This window comes from Tiliqua scincoides, chromosome 2, assembly GCF_035046505.1.
Source record: "Tiliqua scincoides isolate rTilSci1 chromosome 2, rTilSci1.hap2, whole genome shotgun sequence".
NCBI lineage: Eukaryota > Metazoa > Chordata > Lepidosauria > Squamata > Scincidae > Tiliqua > Tiliqua scincoides.
The window spans coordinates 263,244,662-263,262,289 of NC_089822.1; the positions used below are offsets into that span (position 1 = coordinate 263,244,662).

A 17,628-nucleotide genomic window follows, 5' to 3' on the forward strand; every position below is an offset into this window, starting at 1 on the left:
CTGACTCCATATCTCAGCCTCCTATGTATGAAGCAGAGTATTCCTGCCTTGGATGGTGAACGTGAATTCGTCATGGAAAACTTTAGGGCAGGAGGTGTGTAGCTTCCTGTTAAGGCTACAGGCCTGCTGAAAACAATACTGCTTAGACCAGTAGACCAGAATGGTTCTCACACATTTAGCACCAGGACCCACTTTTTAGAATGCGAATCTCTCAGGACCCACCGGAAATGATGTAATAACCAGAAATGACATCATCAAGCAGGGGGATTTTTAACAATCCGAGGCTGCAACCCTACCCACACTTACCCAGGAATAAATCCCATTGATCATCATAGTTAAATGAACATACATAGTAGCTTGTTAAAGGTACAGGTCTGTCACATTTCCCCAAATGCAGTCACATCCCAGGGGAGCATCAAGTCTAATGGATTATAAATAAAATATTGAAATGAATGGGGACCCACCTGAAATTGGCCTAGTGGATCCTGACCCACAGTTTGAGAAACTACCATAGTCTTTCTATAACTCCTTTTTCTCAACTTCCTTCCTTCTTTAACCCATTTCTGCCCAACCCACAAGGGTACCCGTTTGATCCTTGTTGCATAGATGCAACCTTGGGAAGAAATGACTTAATCTAAATTTTTTCCTTTGAGATACCTTATAAGTCAACATTTTGAATTTTCACAGTGGTCTTTTGCTGTATTGTCTGTAAGCAGCAACAGACTTTTACACGTGTCGCAACTATCCTGCTCGTGGCTCCCCATCACAAATCTATCAACATACAGCTAAAACTCCATACCTGAGCTGGATCTGCGGTACCCATTAGGAAGTCCGAGAGAGGAAGAGCTGATCCACACTGAATCCGGGTTGCCAGTCTGCAGTCTGTGGGAGCAGAAAGAACAAGGCATGTCAGGGCTGGGTCTTCTTGGCATGACGTCCTGTCGCAAAGCCTGGAAAGCAGCAGACGGAGACATTCTGGAGTGAAAGTCTCAACGGGGAGGTCTGGATTTTGGCCTCCTCTCTTCCCCAACCTCTGAAGAAATTCTAGCATCAGGTGTTGGGAAATGTGTGATAGGACCAGAGGTGGCCCATAAATGGCCTTCTTGCGCACTATTAAACACCCCCAACTCCAACTGCAACTGCCTTTGTGGTTGTGATCATTGGCACAGCCATTTCTAGCAAGTTTCCCCAAAGAGAATCTGTGCTCAGGACAGGGGATCGTCCTCGCCCTCCCTCCTCCAGCTCAGGGAGGTCCACAGGCGAGCCACTCCCCCCTCCCCAGTGCAACAGGCCAGGGACTCTGAATGCACCCAAGGGAAGAGCCTCCCCTCCCCCCTGCACTATTCCTGGGTGTTGCACAGACCACCCACCTCTGCAGCCACAGACTCTCCTCCAGTGCAGAGTGCAAAGGGAAGGTCCTGCCTGTGCTTGGGGGCTGCAGAGCAACCAGGTCCTTCTCCCCTGCCAGCCTTCGCCAAGACCTCCTCCAAGCAGGCAAGAGAGGCGGAACATGAATCCTCAGGAATGCTTGAGCACTGCCCTCCCCCTGGATCCAGAGCATGCTGGGAGGTGTAGTTCTGTGTTGCTTTTGCCAAAGATGCTCACACTACCTTTGCTGCAGCCTTTGCAGAGGGAGGAGGCTTCTGGGTGCACCTGATGCACTGCCACCCCTGGACCCAGTGCAAAGGAGGACGAGCTCTGGACATTGGACTGGGGTGCAGAAGGGAGAGTGGCAGGCATCTGCCTCTCCTGGTAATCTGGCCAGAGATGCTCAGGGGGTCTTCTCTTGCCCACCCTTGTCACCACCTTCCTGCAGTCTGTTTCATCCTCTCCCCTCCCGCTTTGGGAAGGGGCCCCCAAAAAACTTTCTACCCCCTGATAAAATCCCTCTTGGAGAGCATACCTCCCTGCTGTGTTTCGGGGCCACACAGACACCTGACTGGACTTGACTTGAGAAACCTTGAGTCTGATCCAGCCAGAGTGCTTACATTCTAATAAAGAAGAAGAGAAGCAAATGAACTCTTGGCCCAGTAATGTAGAGCCTCCATGGACAGCAGCAGTATATCATTGGGGACAAAGAAGCTGCTTTGGTGCTTCCTGGTGGCCACTGTTGGAATGCTCCTGACTCCATGGTTCTTTGGAAGGATGCAGAAACAGCCTCACTGCTGTTTGCATGTTCCCCTCTCCCTCGCTTTGTATATTTTCTCCCCAACTACTCCATTCACCTTCTCCTTGAGATCTCAGAATCTGCCCCATTTCTCCAATGCCAGGAAGGGAGGGAGAGAGGGACATGCCATTCCCCTTCCCAAGGACAGTGTGGAGGGAGGTGGGACAGGAGGAAAAACTGACTTCTTCTTCTTTCTTTAAACATCCTCCCTTCTCACTCTCTGGCTCTTCTCTAGGAATCAGAGCATCTGCTCCCCTCTCTCCTTCCCTCCCTCTGCCCTTCTCAGAGTCAGACGAGTTTGCTTTCCGAACTGAGCCAGAAAAGGGTTTAGGGGACAGAGAGTTCCTAGAGTGGGGAGAATGAGGAAGACCCCTTCTTGTCAAATCCCCCCCCCCCACATTTTCTCCAGCCTTGGACCTTGGATCAAAAGAGCAAGGCTCCAGGTGAAGCTGGCTCCCCCTTTTTTCTGACTAATCCCTCCTTGTTGTGGGAGAGCATGACGTGAGGAAGACACTGAAAGCGGTAAATTCAAGGAAGTCTGCTGGACCTGATGGCATTTCCAGCCGGGTGGTAAAAGACTGTGCAGACCAGTTGGCTGGGGTTTTGACTAAGATTTTTAATCGGTCTCTACCCCAAGCCATTGTTCCATTGTGTCTGAAAGCTTCCACCATTGTTCCATTGCCAAAGAAGTCCTTTATAAGTAGCCTCAATGATTATAGACCAGTGGCACTCACTTCTATTATTAAGAGGTGTTTTGAACAATTAGTTCCACAGTACATCATCTCCTGTCTTCCAGACTCATTTGATAGATATAGGGCAAATAGATCAACAGAAGATGCTATAAACACCGTCTTACACACTGCTTTAACTCATTTAGAGCAGCGGGGGACCTATGCAAGAATGCTCTTCGTGGATTTTAGCTCTGCATTTAATACAGTTATACCGTACAAACTGATATCTAAACTTAAAGATCTTGGGTTTCCAGATCCAATCTGTATGTAGAACTTGGATTTTCTTTCAAATCACCCTCAGAGGGTGAGATTAAGGGACTTGGTTTCTTCTGCCAGGGTTCTCAATACGGGTACTCCACACGGCTGTGCATTGAGTCCACTACTGTTTACCATCTATACTTCAGATTGCACCAATATTTATCCCAGCAATAAGATCATTAAATTTGCAGATGACACCACATTAGCGGGGCTCATCTCTGAAGATGATGAGTCTGCCTATCGTGAAGAGGTACAATAGTTGTCTTTATGGTGCAAAAACAATAACCTTATTTTTATTATCAATAAGACTAAGGAGTTTATTGTGGACTTTCGGAACAGAAAATCTGACATTCGGCCCTTGTGTATGGAGGGTGTTTGTGTAGAGCAGGTGGGTGAGGTTAAGTTTCTGGGGACCATTATGAAGAAGGATTTGACATGGAGTGCAAACACCGCTGCTCTGGTCAAGAAGGCCCAACAACAATTGTACTTTTTGAGACTCCTCAGCAGACAAAAACTGTCAGAGACATTGTTGGTAATTTTTTATCGCAGCTGCATAGAGAGCATTCTATCTTATTGTCTATGTGTTTGGTTTGCGAGTTGTGCAGTGGTGGAGAGAAAAGCACTCCAGAGGGTTATCAACACTGCTCAGAGGATTATTGGCTGTTCCCTCCCTTCTTTGGAGGGGCCTTACAGTACAAGGTGTATATCGAAGACCTTAAAAATTCTGAGAGATGCCTTGCATCCTGGTTACCAGTCTTTTGAATTATTGTCATCAGAAAGAAGATAAAGGGTGATAAGAACAAGAACGAGCAGATTAAAGAACAGTTTCTATCCTAGTACAGTGTCCAGATTAAATGCTTGTGGTACAGCGATATGTTGAACATAGCAATGTGGTGATTGTATATGTAGTCTGCCTGACCTTGTTGTATTGTTGTTTTGTTTTGGTCTTGTTTTACTTTGCGAAAGCACCTAATTTTGTTGAACTTGTGTATATGGGTACAATGACAAATAAATTTTCTATTCTATTCTATTCTAATCTCCTGGGCTTGTCAATAGCTGCGTGACAGGCAGAAGGCCTCCAGGGGAAGCTTTCCTTGCAGCTGGACCTGCAGTGACAAAAACATTTCAGAGCTGTCAAGGTGTCAGCGAATAAACATACAGCAAGGAAAGACTGTTGCATTCCTATCTGCTGGAAGCATCTGGCTGGCCACAGTTAGGAGCCAACTCCGGCAGGAGATGGACTCTTGGTCTGATTCCTCAGGGTGCTTCTTATCCTAATCAAGTTCTAGTCAAGTCTGTTTTCAGCATCACACTAGGATGTCCTGGGGGTGGTGCCAGAAGGGAAATAAAGTGGCTCTGTAGGTAGAATTAGAACAGATGAAGTAGCAAATGCATGTGCTTAAACTATAGAACTCGCTGCCACATGATATGCTGATAGCCAGTGACTCGCATGGAGCTAAAACGTTTGAAAAATGCATGGAGGTGAGAACTGTAAGCAGATATGGGCACTGGCAGAGACCAGCTGCCTCTTAAGAGCAGCAGCTACTGCCACTCCTTCCTCCCAGGTGTTTCAGACAAACGAACCTTGCATTTCGCTTGCGGAATCTATACTGTTTGGCAGTATTTGGTGCTACGCTGACACACACTGAGATCACTGCCAAGATATAAAAGTTGGTCCAGCCTATTCCCACCCCTTCATGGATCCTGAGAGTTCACCAGCCGTTACTTGCACAATTTCAGGTTTCCCTTCACAGTCATGAGGTCTAGACACATGTTTTTAAAAGGGTATGTAACAATGATAAGATAGCAACTTCTGCTTGCATAAACTCACAGACTGAAGATCAGCAGTTCTTAAATTTTTTTGGTCTCCAGAGCCTGATGATGAGAGGCTAGTTACATGGTGCATTCCCTCAGGACCTTAGTTCTCTCCCCAACCCCATGCTTTTCTCACAACAACAACCCTGTGATGTAGGCTGAGCTGAGAGATGGAGACTAGCCCAGTGAACGTCATGGCAACTTGCAGGTCTGCAGAGCTCCCAGAGTGAGCTTGTTCTGGCTTCTGCTTAGCAGGGAGTTTCTCATGATTGCTCAGACCAGGGAGATGGCAGAAACTTTGCCCACATTCTGGGCATACATTTGGTTTCTCTACCGGGTGGATTCTCTGATGTTGTCCGAGGTCAGAGCTCTGGCTGAAGGCCTTTCCACAGTCTGAGCAGTGGCATGGATGCTCACCTGTGTGGGTTATGGGCCATCAGGAAGGAGCTTTGACTGAAGTTCTTAAGGCACTCAAAGAGCAACCGAGTGGTTTCTTGCCCAAACTAATTCTCTGATGTCTGAACAGAATTCTGGCTGAAGGACTTCCCAGAGTCCAGACCAGGGTTGTCAAACTTGTGGTATAAAATAGCATTCGTGATGCCTGCTGCAGACCGGAAGTGATGTCATTAAGCAGGTCGTGACCAGAAATTAGCACTTTTACTCACTCAGGAACTTAGCTGCAAACGACAGAAGAGAAAATAATCAATACTTGATCATTTTTTCAAGACATGGGAGAGACCAATTATTGTGGGTCTGCCTTTGACAGTGACACCTCAGCACAGCTCAGCAGCTCACAGTGGTGCTGGGAGACCCTGAGGGCAGACAAAGATGTTCCACGGGCCACATCCTGCCCGCAGGCCTTATGCTTGACACCCCTGGTTCAGGCAGCTGTGTGGCTTCTCACCATTGTTCTGAGTCCAACTTCTCTTGGGAACCGTGTCAGGGTTAGAAAACAACCCAAGGAATTTGGCCTGGATAAGGTAGAGCCTCAGCCATGTAAAATGCTGGATCACCAAAAGCATCTGGTGAACAGAGAACTCACTAATTGTGACAAGTGCTGAGTCAGCATCAGGAGGTGGAGACACCACCCTTCCTAATTCCCGCACAGTGCTTTAAAAGGCCTGCAAGAGCCCTCATGTGTGGGCAGGCAGGACGAGGGGAATGGCAAGGAAGGCCGGTAAAGCATGGAAGGCTGATAAGTCGTGTGTATGGCAAGCTATGCCATCTTTATGTTGCTTTGTTATGCTGCTATTATTTTATGTTACCTTTATGCCTGAAGTACTCTTTGTGTGGGCTACGACTTTGAAACCGCATTCCGCTGATGGCAGCGGATCAGATATCTGTTCCTTCCTCGACAGTTTATGGGCCCAGGCACCAGCAGCTGCGGCTTCAAGACTTCTTGCCTGGTGAGTTAATTTACGTTGTAAGCCCAGGAGGGGCAACATCATTTGATAAGAGGAAAAAGGACAGAAAGAAAATGCAGTCTGTTGTAGCAGCAGCAGGGTTTTCCCTATGCCGTTTGAATGGCTCAAACTACTCCGCGTGGAGCTATCGCATGGAGCTATTCATCCGAAAGAAACTGTTGTGGGAAATTGTAACCAATGCTCCTGCCCAACCGGAGGAGGAGGACTTACAAAAGAATGATAAGGCGCTGGCAGTGATTGTGTTGTGCCTGGAGGACAGCCAATTAATCCATGTGAGGGGAATTACCTCTGCAAGCGTTTGCTGGGAGACTCTGCGATGAATTTATGTTAGAGACTCTATCGCCTCGAAAATAAGCCTGACCCACAAATTGTATCAGCTATGCCTTCAGCCGGGAGGCCGTGTGGCCGACCACCTGCAAATAATTACGCAAACCTTCCAAGAATTGGAGGAGCGAGATGTTCATTTTCCGGAGCTGCACAAGGTGTTTATCATTCTGAGCTCACTTGATGAATCGTGGGATGTGCTCGTTACAACGTTGGAATCCTTGCCACAGTGTGACCTGACCATGGCTTATCTCACCGGTCAGCTCCTTGAAGAAGAGCAAAAAAGGGCTGACAATCAGCTTGTCTGGAGTACAAATGCCAGGGATGTGCCAAGGCCGCGTGAATCTACACCTGTGGTAGTCCACGGTGCATGTTGCCAAAAAGTGCTACAGGTGTGGCTCCAGTTCTCACCTGATAAGGTCCTGCATGGCAAGGAAAGCCAAGGTCCCAGAACGAAAAGGCTACGCCTTGCAGAAAAGGCCTGGAAAGACCCAAGTGGCTGTACTACAAACAGCTGATAATGCCCGAGACATGTGGCTTGTTGACAGTGGTGCCAGTCAACATATCGCAAATGATCCAGCCTTGTTTTTTTCGCTGGAAACCACTGCCAAAGAACATGTAAACTTAGCAAATGGAGTTTGCTCCCCAGTGCAGGGTGAGGGAACAGTTTTGTCCCATGTTTGGGTAAGCCATTAACTGGGGTGTTTTGTGTTCCTGCTCTCCAGCACAATTTACTCAGTGTCTCTTGCCTTGACCAGCAGGGCTATGAAGTACGTTTCGCAGGGGGTGTGTGCATAAAGAAAAATGGGGAACTATGTGCACAGGGCACCAAGCTCAGTAATCTATATGTGTTAAAGGCTGTAGTGAGTAATAACATGGTTCAGACAACTTTTCATAATCAGCCATTGCATTGAAATTGTGTCCATTTAATGCATCGAAGGTTGGGACATGTAAGTTTTAAACTGTTGCAAAAGACGTTAGCGTGTGCCAAAGGCCTTAATCTGCATAACTGCAAAACCTTTTTAGATTGTGCAACCTGTAAACAAGTGAAATCCAAGTAAGTAAGAAAAGTCTTAGACAGACAAATCGTCCATTTGAACTGGTGCATGTTGATTTAAACAGTCCTATGTGTGCAACTTATGGAGGGGCAAGGTTTATCATGGTAATTGTAGATTATTTCACTAAATATGGATTCTGTTACCTTTTGAGAACAAAAGATGAAACCTTTGAGCCCTGGTTCAGGCAGCTGTGTGGCTTCTCACCATTGTTCCGAGTCCAACTTCTCCTGGGAACAGCTCAGTCGGAAAGCAGACAGCAGACAAAGGATGATGGCAGCCAGACCTTGGACCAGCCATTACAAGCTTCTTGCCACAGGAGGCTGTGATGGCACCTGGCCTAGATGACTTTAAAAGGCGATTGGACAGTTTCGTGGTGGTCACAAGTCATGATGACTACACGCAAACTCCATGCACCTGAGCACAGACCTCGGACACTTCCCTCACTGCTGCTGCTGCATTCCCCCTGTTCCCCCTTGGTCTTCCTCCTCCTCTTCTCTCCCCCTTTCTGTGTGCCTCTGTCCTCAGTTGCAGCTCTCTCAGGTCTCCCTGCTCTCTCCTTCAATTCTTATACCTGCCTCCAGTTGTTGAAACTCCTGCCCCACCCCCACACCCCAAAATCACCTCCTTTTTTTTGGCTCCCAGCCTTTAGCCTTGAAGTAAAAGACCTGAATACATCACTGACTGGCACAAAGGCCCCCAAACCCGTCATTCCAGGTCAGTAGAGTCGGTCAGCCCCGGCAATGACATTGATGCCAAGTGCCATCACACTGGCCGATTGGCAACACATTGGAATGGTGATGGCAAACGGCCACTCCGTGGATGACAGCACTTTTAGAGCCATCAAAGTCAGTCACCCTATCTACACCTTGTGGCAAAGCATTCCACAGGCTAACTACACACTGTGTGAAGCTCTGCCTCCTTTTTTCCACTCGGTTTTAATATGTGACCAGTAAATCTACTGCTCTGAGAGAGGAAGGAGGAAGGTTCAAGGAACATCACAACTGAATGCTTGGGTATTATTTTAATCTGTACAAGTATAAACAAGACATTTCTAATTTCTATTCTATATTTTTTTATCACAACCATCAACAATACATTGACAATACAAAACAATACAAACATACACATATATTTGGGAGGGCAGAATATCATATGCCACTTCTGCTAATTAATCACACTATATCTCTAAATATTTGTAATTTCTCTTCTACTTTCATATTATCATTTATCCATATCGTAGATCATAAATTCTTCTAAATGCCCTACATTATATTTTCTAAATGTCCATTTTCAACCATGCGTAAAATGGCTTCCATTGCTCAATCTGTATCTATTTTTGTTGTTAATACAATATTTCTGAAAGTTCTCCATTTCCGCGACATTCGTTATTTTTTCTATTAGTTCATCTTTCATTGAAGTTCTAAAGTCTTTCCAATATCTAACACAGCAATTTTCAACTTTTTTATCTCATGGCACACTGACAAGGCACTAAAATGGTCAAGGCACACCATCAGGTTTTTGTGAACTGGCAAGGCACACCCTGCTGCCAGTGGGCGGCTCACAACCCCATTAGCCCAACTAATAAATGATCTTCCCCCAAATTCCTGTGGCACACCTGTGGACGACTCGTGGCACACCAGTTGAAAATGGCTGATCTAACATATAAAATTCTAGCAACAGATAATACCATCATAACTAAATACACATCATTTTCTTTATCTATAACATCTAAAATAATATTAAACAAAAAATAATTCTGCTTTCAAAGGGATAACAAAGTCAACAATCTCTTGTCTTAAACTCTTTACCGTTCTCCAATATAATTGCATCATTTTGTTTACATGACCACCACATACAATAAAACAATCCTTCCACACACTTATATTTTCAGCAATATTTTGATACATTTGGATTCATTTTTACCAATTTCATAGGGGGCTGTTCTTATGTTCTTATCTTTAAAACAGTTATATCCATATTTCATTTTTACATTTAAAGAAGACTTTTTATATTTCTAAAGTACGAGAGTCGCCCAGAAAGTAATGCACCACATTTTTTTTCTCAGCCTACAGTAATGGTACGAATGCGAAACTTTAGATATATATTATTTGAATTCTCAGGAGTGAGCACACAAATTTTTGGTTTCTTCAGACAGATAGCGTAGCTGCAGCAGTGTTTCGAAATGGCGTCTGTAAGTGATGTACGTTACAAGCAGCGTGTCGTCATTGAATTTCTCACTGTGGAGAAACTGTTGGGAACTTTCACGAACGTTTGTGTACAGTTTATGGAGAATCTGCAGTCGACAGAAGTACAGTTAGTTGCTGGGCACAGAGGGTGAGGCCATTAGAATGCAGTTCAGCAGAGCTCTAAGATTTGCAGTGTTTGGGGCGGCCATCCACAGCTGTCACACCTGACAAGACACAGCTTGCTGATGTGCTCATTCGCGAGGACCGACGCATAACGACTAGGCAGTTGGCGCTGAAGCTGTCAATCAGCAAAGGAAGTGTGGATGCAATCATCCGTGCTCTTGATTACTCAAAAGTGTGTGCACGATGGGTTCCGCGCTGTCTTACGGTGGACCACAAATCTCTCAGAAAAAACATTTCTTCTGAGATGCTGAAACGTTTTGAAGACAAGGGGGAAGCGTTCTTGTCCAGGATTGTGACAGGTGATGAAACCTGGGTTCACCATTTTGAGCCCGAAACAAAACGACAGTCGATGGAATGGTGTCATCCTCAATCTCCACAGAAGAAAAAATTCAAAGCAACTGCTTCCGCCGGTAAGGTCATGATCACTTATTTTGGGACTGTGAGGGCGTCATACTCATTGATGTGATGCCAAGAGGCAGCACCTTTAATTCTGAAGCTTATGTGAAGACATTAACCAAACTCAAGAAGCGCTTCTAGCGACTTCGGCGCCATAACAACCCAGGTGAATGTTTGATTCAACATGATAACGCTCGGCCTCACACAAGTTTGAGAACTTCGGAACACATCACTAAATAGGGTTGGACTGTGTTACCCCATCCACCCTACAGCCCTGACCTAGCTCCCTCAGACTTCCACTTGTTTGGGCCATTAAAGGATGCCATTCGCGGAAGACATTTTGAGGATGACGAAGAGGTGATTCGCACAGTGCAGAAATGGCTTCGTGACCAGAACAAGGAGTGGTACCGACAGGGCATACATGCCCTTGTGTCTCGCTGCAGGAAGGCCATAGAACTGGACGGAGATTACGTGGAAAAATAGGGAGTGTAGAAGAAGCATCATTCTTTCTTGTGTGCAAGTTTCATTGTGTTCAATAAATAATTGTTGAAGAAAAAAAATGTGGTGCATTACTTTCTGGGTGACCCTCGTATGTTTAACCCATTATGGCTGCAATCCTAACCACACTTTCCTGATAGTATGTCCCATTGAATGAAAGAGGACTTACTTCTGAGTAGACCTGGTTAGGATTGTGCCCTATGTTGACTAAGTAAATACTCCAGCTTCCTTTAAACATCATGCTTCTTTGTACTCTTTATCTTTCCTTGTATCTTTTTGTTCTTGTTATCGGTGAACATCTGCCACTTGCCCCTTTAATCTCTTCCTTCTCCAATTCTTCTGTTTTCTCTGTATCATCTCATCTTTTCCCTTCCGATTCCCATTCTAAATCCTCTATTTCAGTGTGTCAGGGTTAGAAAACAACCCAGGGAAATTTGGCCTGGATAAGGTAGGGCCTAAGCTGTGTAAAATGCTGAGTCACCAGGAATCAGGTGAAGAGAGAGCTCACTAATTGTAACAGGTGTTGAGCTAGCACCAGGAGGAGAAGACACCACCCTTCCTAATTCACGCACAGTGCTTTAAAAGGACTGCAAAAGCCCTCATGTGTGGGAAGGCAAGTGGTCATGTATGTAGCATGTTGTGCTGTCTCTATTTTCTTTGCTATGCTGCTGTTATATCCGTTACCTTGTAACTACAGACTGAACTAATGAAGGATTTGTGTCTGAAGTGCTCTTTGTGTGGGCTGAGTCTTTGAGGCTGCATTCTGCAGGCAGCAACAGATAAGAAGCTGCTCCTTCCTCGACAGGTTATGGGCCCAGCACCAGCAGCTTCAAGACCTTTTGCCTGGTGAGTTAATTTATGTTGCAGGCCCAGGAGGGGCAAGGACTTTAAATTAGCAGCTAAAATGCAGCCTGTTATGGCAGCAACAGGATTTCCCCTGTGCCGTTTGAATTGCTCTAATTACTTGGCATGGAGTTATCGGATGGAGCTATACCTCCGGAAGGAATTGCTGTGGGAGATTGTGACCAATGCTCCTGCTCAACCGGAGGAGGAGGACTTGAGACGAAATGATAAGGCACTGGCTGCAATTGTGTTGTGCCTAGAGGACAGCCAATTAATTCATGTGAGGGGAATCACCTCTGCAAGCATTTGCTGGGAGACTCTGTGACGAATTTATGTCAGAGACTCTACTGCTTCTAAAATAATCCTGACCCGAAAATTGTATTGGCTATGCCTTCAGCTGGGAGGCCGTGTGCCTGACCACTTGCAACTGATAAAGCAAACTTTCCAAGAGTTGGAGGAGAAAGATGTTTACTTTCCTGCGCTGCATGAGGTCTTTATCATCCTGAGCTCACTTGATGAGTCGTGGGATGTGCTTGTTACAACGCTGGAGTCCTTGCCACAACATGATTTGACTATGGCTTATCTTACCAGTCGGCTCCTTGAAGAAGAGCAAAAAAGGGCAGACAATCTGCTTGTCTGGCGTAAAGATGCCAGTGACGTGCCAGGGCCATGCGAAACCACAGCTCAAGCTGAAGATAAGGAGACCTCCAGAGTGCATGTCGCCAAAAGGTGCTACAGGCGTGGCTCCAGTAACCACCTGATAAGGTTCTGCAAGGCAAGGAAAGCCAAGGCCCCAGAGAGGAAAAGCTACGCTTCACAGAAAAAGGACCAAAGTTGCTGTAGTGAAAACAGCAGATAATGCCCAAGACATGTGGCTTGTTGATAGTGGTGCCAGTCAACACATTGCAAATGATCCAGCCTTGTTTGCTTCACTGGAACCCACTGCCAAAGAACATGTGAACTTGGCAAATGGAGTTTGCTCCCCTGTGCAGGGTGAAGGAACAGTGTTTGTACCCTGTTTGTGTAAGCCTTTAACTGGGGTGCTTTGTGTTCCTGCTCTTCAGTATAACTTGCTTAGTGTCTCTTGCCTTGATCAGCAGGGCTATGAAGTGAGTTTCACAGGGGGTGTGTGCACTATAAAGAAAAATGGGGAAATACGTGCACAGGGCACCACGTTGAATAATCTATATGTGCTAAAGGCTGTAGCAAGTAATAATTTGGTTCAGACTGCTTTCAAAAATCAGCCACTGCATCATAATTGTGTTCATTTAATGCATAGAAGGTTGGGGCATATCAGTTTTAAACTGTTACAAAAGACATTGGAGTGTGCAAAATGCCTTAACCTAAATGAGTGTAAAACCTGTTTGGATTGTGCAACCTGTAAGTTGGCGAAATCAAAAGTGTACCCAGTGAGCAAAAAAAAGCACTAGACAGACAAACCGTCCTTTTCAACTGGTTTATGTTGATTTAATTGGCCCCATGCATGTAACTTATGGAGGGGCAAGATTTATTATGGTGATTGTAGATGACTACTAGATATGGATTCTGTTACCTTTTGAGAGGGAAAGACGAAACCTTTGAGCAATTCTGCCAATGGGTAAAGTTTGTGGAACATAGGTATGGGCATAAGGTAGCCCAGCTCCAAACTGATCGTGGGTCAGAATTTATGATTACCAAATTTCAGGTTTGGCTCAAGGAAACCAGGATCAAACATAGACGTACAAACCTGTATACACCTCCTGAAAACTGGGTAGCAGAACGAAGAAACGGGAGGTTACAAACCGTAAAAGATGCCGTAGCAGATTCAGGGCTTAGCCAATGTTCTGGGGAGAGGCTATATTAACAGCTAATTACCTGGTCAATCGCTTGTGGACATTAGCTATTAATCAAATCCCATACCAACTACTGTATGGTAGGCCACCCTCTTTATCCCACTTGAGAGTGTTCGGATCAAATGTGTGGGTGCACACCCACAAAAGACGCAAAGGCCAGCCCAAGGCACGAAAATTAAACTTTTTGGGCTACGAGCCAGGTTCAAAAGCCTATAGGTTTACTGATGGGAGTAAAAAGATAATCATCTCTAGGTCAGCCAACTTTAATGAACAGGCAGGCTGGAAAAAAGTAGAAGACTCCCAGGTATTGCTCCCAGTCAGTGAACAACCTTCACTGGATAGTTCAGAGCAGTTGCCTAGATAAACAGATAGAACAGGCAGCCCTAGCCAACTGCAGGGTGATGAGGAGGATGAGTTAACCCCTCAGTCACCAAAATTAGAAGTGGAACCACAAGAAGTTGAGGAACCAGCTCTGAGAAGATCTCAGAGAGCCACTAAGGGAGTATCACCCCAACGTTATGTGGTTGGAGAGGTAAGAAACCGTAATGAAAGTATAAATGCTTATCAGATGACCTATGAGCCTCAAACATACCACGAGATCCTAAAATTACCCAAATCAGAAAAGGAAAGCTGGTTAAAAGCCATGCAAAAGGTAACGGCTGCTATGCAAGAACTCCAAGTGTTTACTGAATGTAAATTGCCTGATGGTCACAAAGCCCTAGGGAGTAGATGGGTATTTAAGAAAAAAGTATCAGCAGATGGGCAGACCCAATATAAGGCCAGATTGGTTGCCCAAGGAGTTGCTCAGCTTAAGTTTTCTCAATATGATGAAACTTTTGCACCTACAGTAAAAGGTGAAGCTGTTAGACTTGCTCTAGCCATTGCAGCCACAAATGACTGGCATATACATCATTATGATTTTAGCACTGCGTATCTGAATGCCGAATTAAAAGAAACTGTTTATATGACCCAAGCCCCAAGTTACAAAAGTAAAGAGCCAGGCACAGTATACAGACTAAAGAAAGCACTCTATGGACTGAAACAGTGCCAGAAATTGGAATAAGTGTTTAGACAAAACTCTTAAAGACATAGGTTTTGTATCAACAAGAGCTGATCCATGTGTGTATGTGAAAGGCTCTGGAAATGAAAAAATGATATAATTGGCATTTGTAGATGATATTTGTCTAATGGCAAAGGAAATCCAACAAATTAAGCAAGTCGCCCAGGTGCTAGCAAAAGAATTCAAGTTAAAAGACCTAGGGGAAATTCAAAATTACCTAGGAGTAAAAATAAAAAAGCTACCAGATAAGGGGTATGCTCTCAATCAAAGTAGCAAAATAATACAACTACTAGAAAAATATGGTATGGACAACTGTAAAAGTGTGAGAACTCCAATGACTGTAGATTTCCAAAGTACAAATGATGAAGGGGATGAAATGTGTGATGTAGAAATGTATCAATCTGCTGTGGGGAGTTTACTGTACTTATCTCAATGGTCTAGACCAGATATTTGTAATTCTGTAAATATATTGAGCAGACATGCTGCAAAACCAACACAAAGGCATTGGCTAGGGTTTCTCCCCTGTGTGGGTTCTTTGATGCAAAGTCAGGCTTTTGTTCCAACTGAAATGCTTTCCACACTCCAAGCATTTATAGGGTTTCTCCCCTGTGTGGGATCTTTGATGCACTGCCAGGTATGAGTGCGTAGTGAAGCTCTTTCCACACACCATGCATTTATAGGGTTTGTCCCCTGTGTGTGTTCTTTCATGCACAGTCAGGTTTGACCTCTCAGTGAAGCACTTTCCACACTCCATGCATTTATAGGGTTTCTCCCCTGTGTGGGTTCTTTCATGCACAGTCAGGGTTGACCTCTGAGTGAAGCACTTTCCACACTCCAAGCATTTATAGGGTATCTCCCCTGTGTGGGTTCTTTGATGTCCAATTAGTCTTCTACGGTCTGTGAAGCTCATTTCACACTCGGAGCATTTATAGGGTTTCTCCCCTGTGTGGGATCTTTGATGCAGTGCCAGGTATGAGCGCGTACTGAAGCTCTTTCCACACTCCATGCATTTACAGCATTTCTCCCCTGTGTGGAATCTTTGATGCATAGTCAGGTATGAGCGCGTACTGAAGCTCTTTCCACACTCCAAGCATTTATAGGGTTTCTCCCCTGTGTGGGTTCTTTCATGCACAGTCAGGGTTGACCTCTGAGTGAAGCACTTTCCACACTCCAAGCATTTATAGGGTTTCTCCCCTGTGTGGGTTCTTTGATGCACTGCCAGGCATGCGCGCGTACTGAAGCTCTTTCCACACTCCATGCATTTACAGCATTTCTCCCCTGTGTGGAATCTTTGATGCATAGTCAGGTATGAGCGTGTACTGAAGCTCTTTCCACACTCCAAGCATTTATAGGGTTTCTCCCCTGTGTGGGTTCTTTCATGCACAGTCAGGGTTGACCTCTGAGTGAAGCACTTTCCACACTCCAAGCATTTATAGGGTTTCTCCCCTGTGTGGGTACCTTGATGTCCAGTTAGTCTTCTACGGTCTGTGAAGCTCATTTCACACTCAGAGCATTTATAGGGTTTCTCCCCTGTGTGGGTTCTTTGATGCACTACCAGGCATGCACGCGTAGTGAAGCTCTTTTCACACTCGATGCATTTATAGGGTCTCTCACCTGTGTGGGATCTTTGATGCACTGCCAGGTTTGAGCGCTTACTGAAGTTCTTTCCACACTCCATGCATTTATAGGGTTTCTCCCCTGTGTGGGTTCTTTGATGATAAGTCAAGTATGATTTCTTAATGAAGCTCTTTCCACACTCCAAACATTTATATGGTTTCTCCCCTTTGTGGATTCTTTGATGCACAGTCAGGTTTGAGCTGCTACTGAAGCTCTTTTCACACTCCAAGCATTTATAGGGTTTCTCCCCTGTGTGGGTTCTTTGATGCCTAGTTAGTGTTCTACGTTCCTTGAAGCTCATTTCACACTCGGAGCATTTGTAGGGTTTCTCCCCTGTGTGGGTTCTTTGATGCACACCCAGGTGTGAGCTCTGACGGAAGCACTTTCCGCACTCCATGCATTTATAGGGTTTCTCCCCTGTGTGCGTTCTTTGATGCGTAGTTAGTGTTCTACGTTCCGTGAAGCTCATTTCACACTCGGAGCATTTGTAGGGTTTCTCCCCTGTGTGGATTCTTTGATGCACACCCAGGTGTGAGCTCTGACGGAAGCACTTTCCGCACTCCATGCATTTATAAGGTTTCTCCCCTGTGTGCGTTCTTTGATGCATAGTTAGTGTTCTATGTTCCGTGAAGCTCATTTCACACTCGGAGCATTTATAGGGTTTCTCCCCTGTGTGGGATTTTTGATGCACTGCCAGGTTTGAGCGCGTACTGAGGCTCTTTCCACACTCCATGCATTTATAGTTCTTCACCCCTGTGTAGTTTCTTTGACTTTTCAGTTTTGATTTACTCCTGAAAGGTTTTGCACCTTGAGAGCCTTGTTCCTCACTCTCTCCGTTTTCTTTTTCTGGTTCTTCCAGGATGAAAATTCCACCCTGAAAAGCTTCCCATTGATTTCTCCATTTCCCTGTCTGTCTTTGCTCCTCCTTCTCTGTTCTGCCTAGTTCTCTGAAGGTCACGTCTTGTACATCATGCATGACAGTTTCTGAAGACACCCAGTGGGGCTGCCCCTGATCCTCATTATCTTTTCTGCTGCTTCCTGGAACAAAAGAAAATATTTTCAGCATATGAATAGAGAAATGGCATGTCTACGTCCTTGTCCTCAGAGGCATTCTGTGTATATGTCCAGTCACTATTTGTAATTGGTTCTGCTTGCGGAATTCAGGGTTTTCGTGGCAAGCAAAGCAGAATCTTGCCAACATCTGCACAGTCCTTGCTTAGTTCAGTATTTTCGTTT

At 45.3% G+C, this 17,628-nt stretch overlaps 1 protein-coding gene and 1 pseudogene across 1 annotated transcript in view; both read right to left on the reverse strand.

Moving 5' to 3' along the window:
* Window positions 1–17,169, reverse strand: part of LOC136640516 (zinc finger protein 208-like) — a 163,825-nt pseudogene extending 146,656 nt beyond the window's left edge.
* Window positions 1–17,628, reverse strand: part of LOC136640361 (zinc finger protein 585A-like) — a 474,925-nt gene that overhangs the window by 319,474 nt on the left and 137,823 nt on the right. The gene's annotated exons all lie outside the window — the stretch shown is intronic.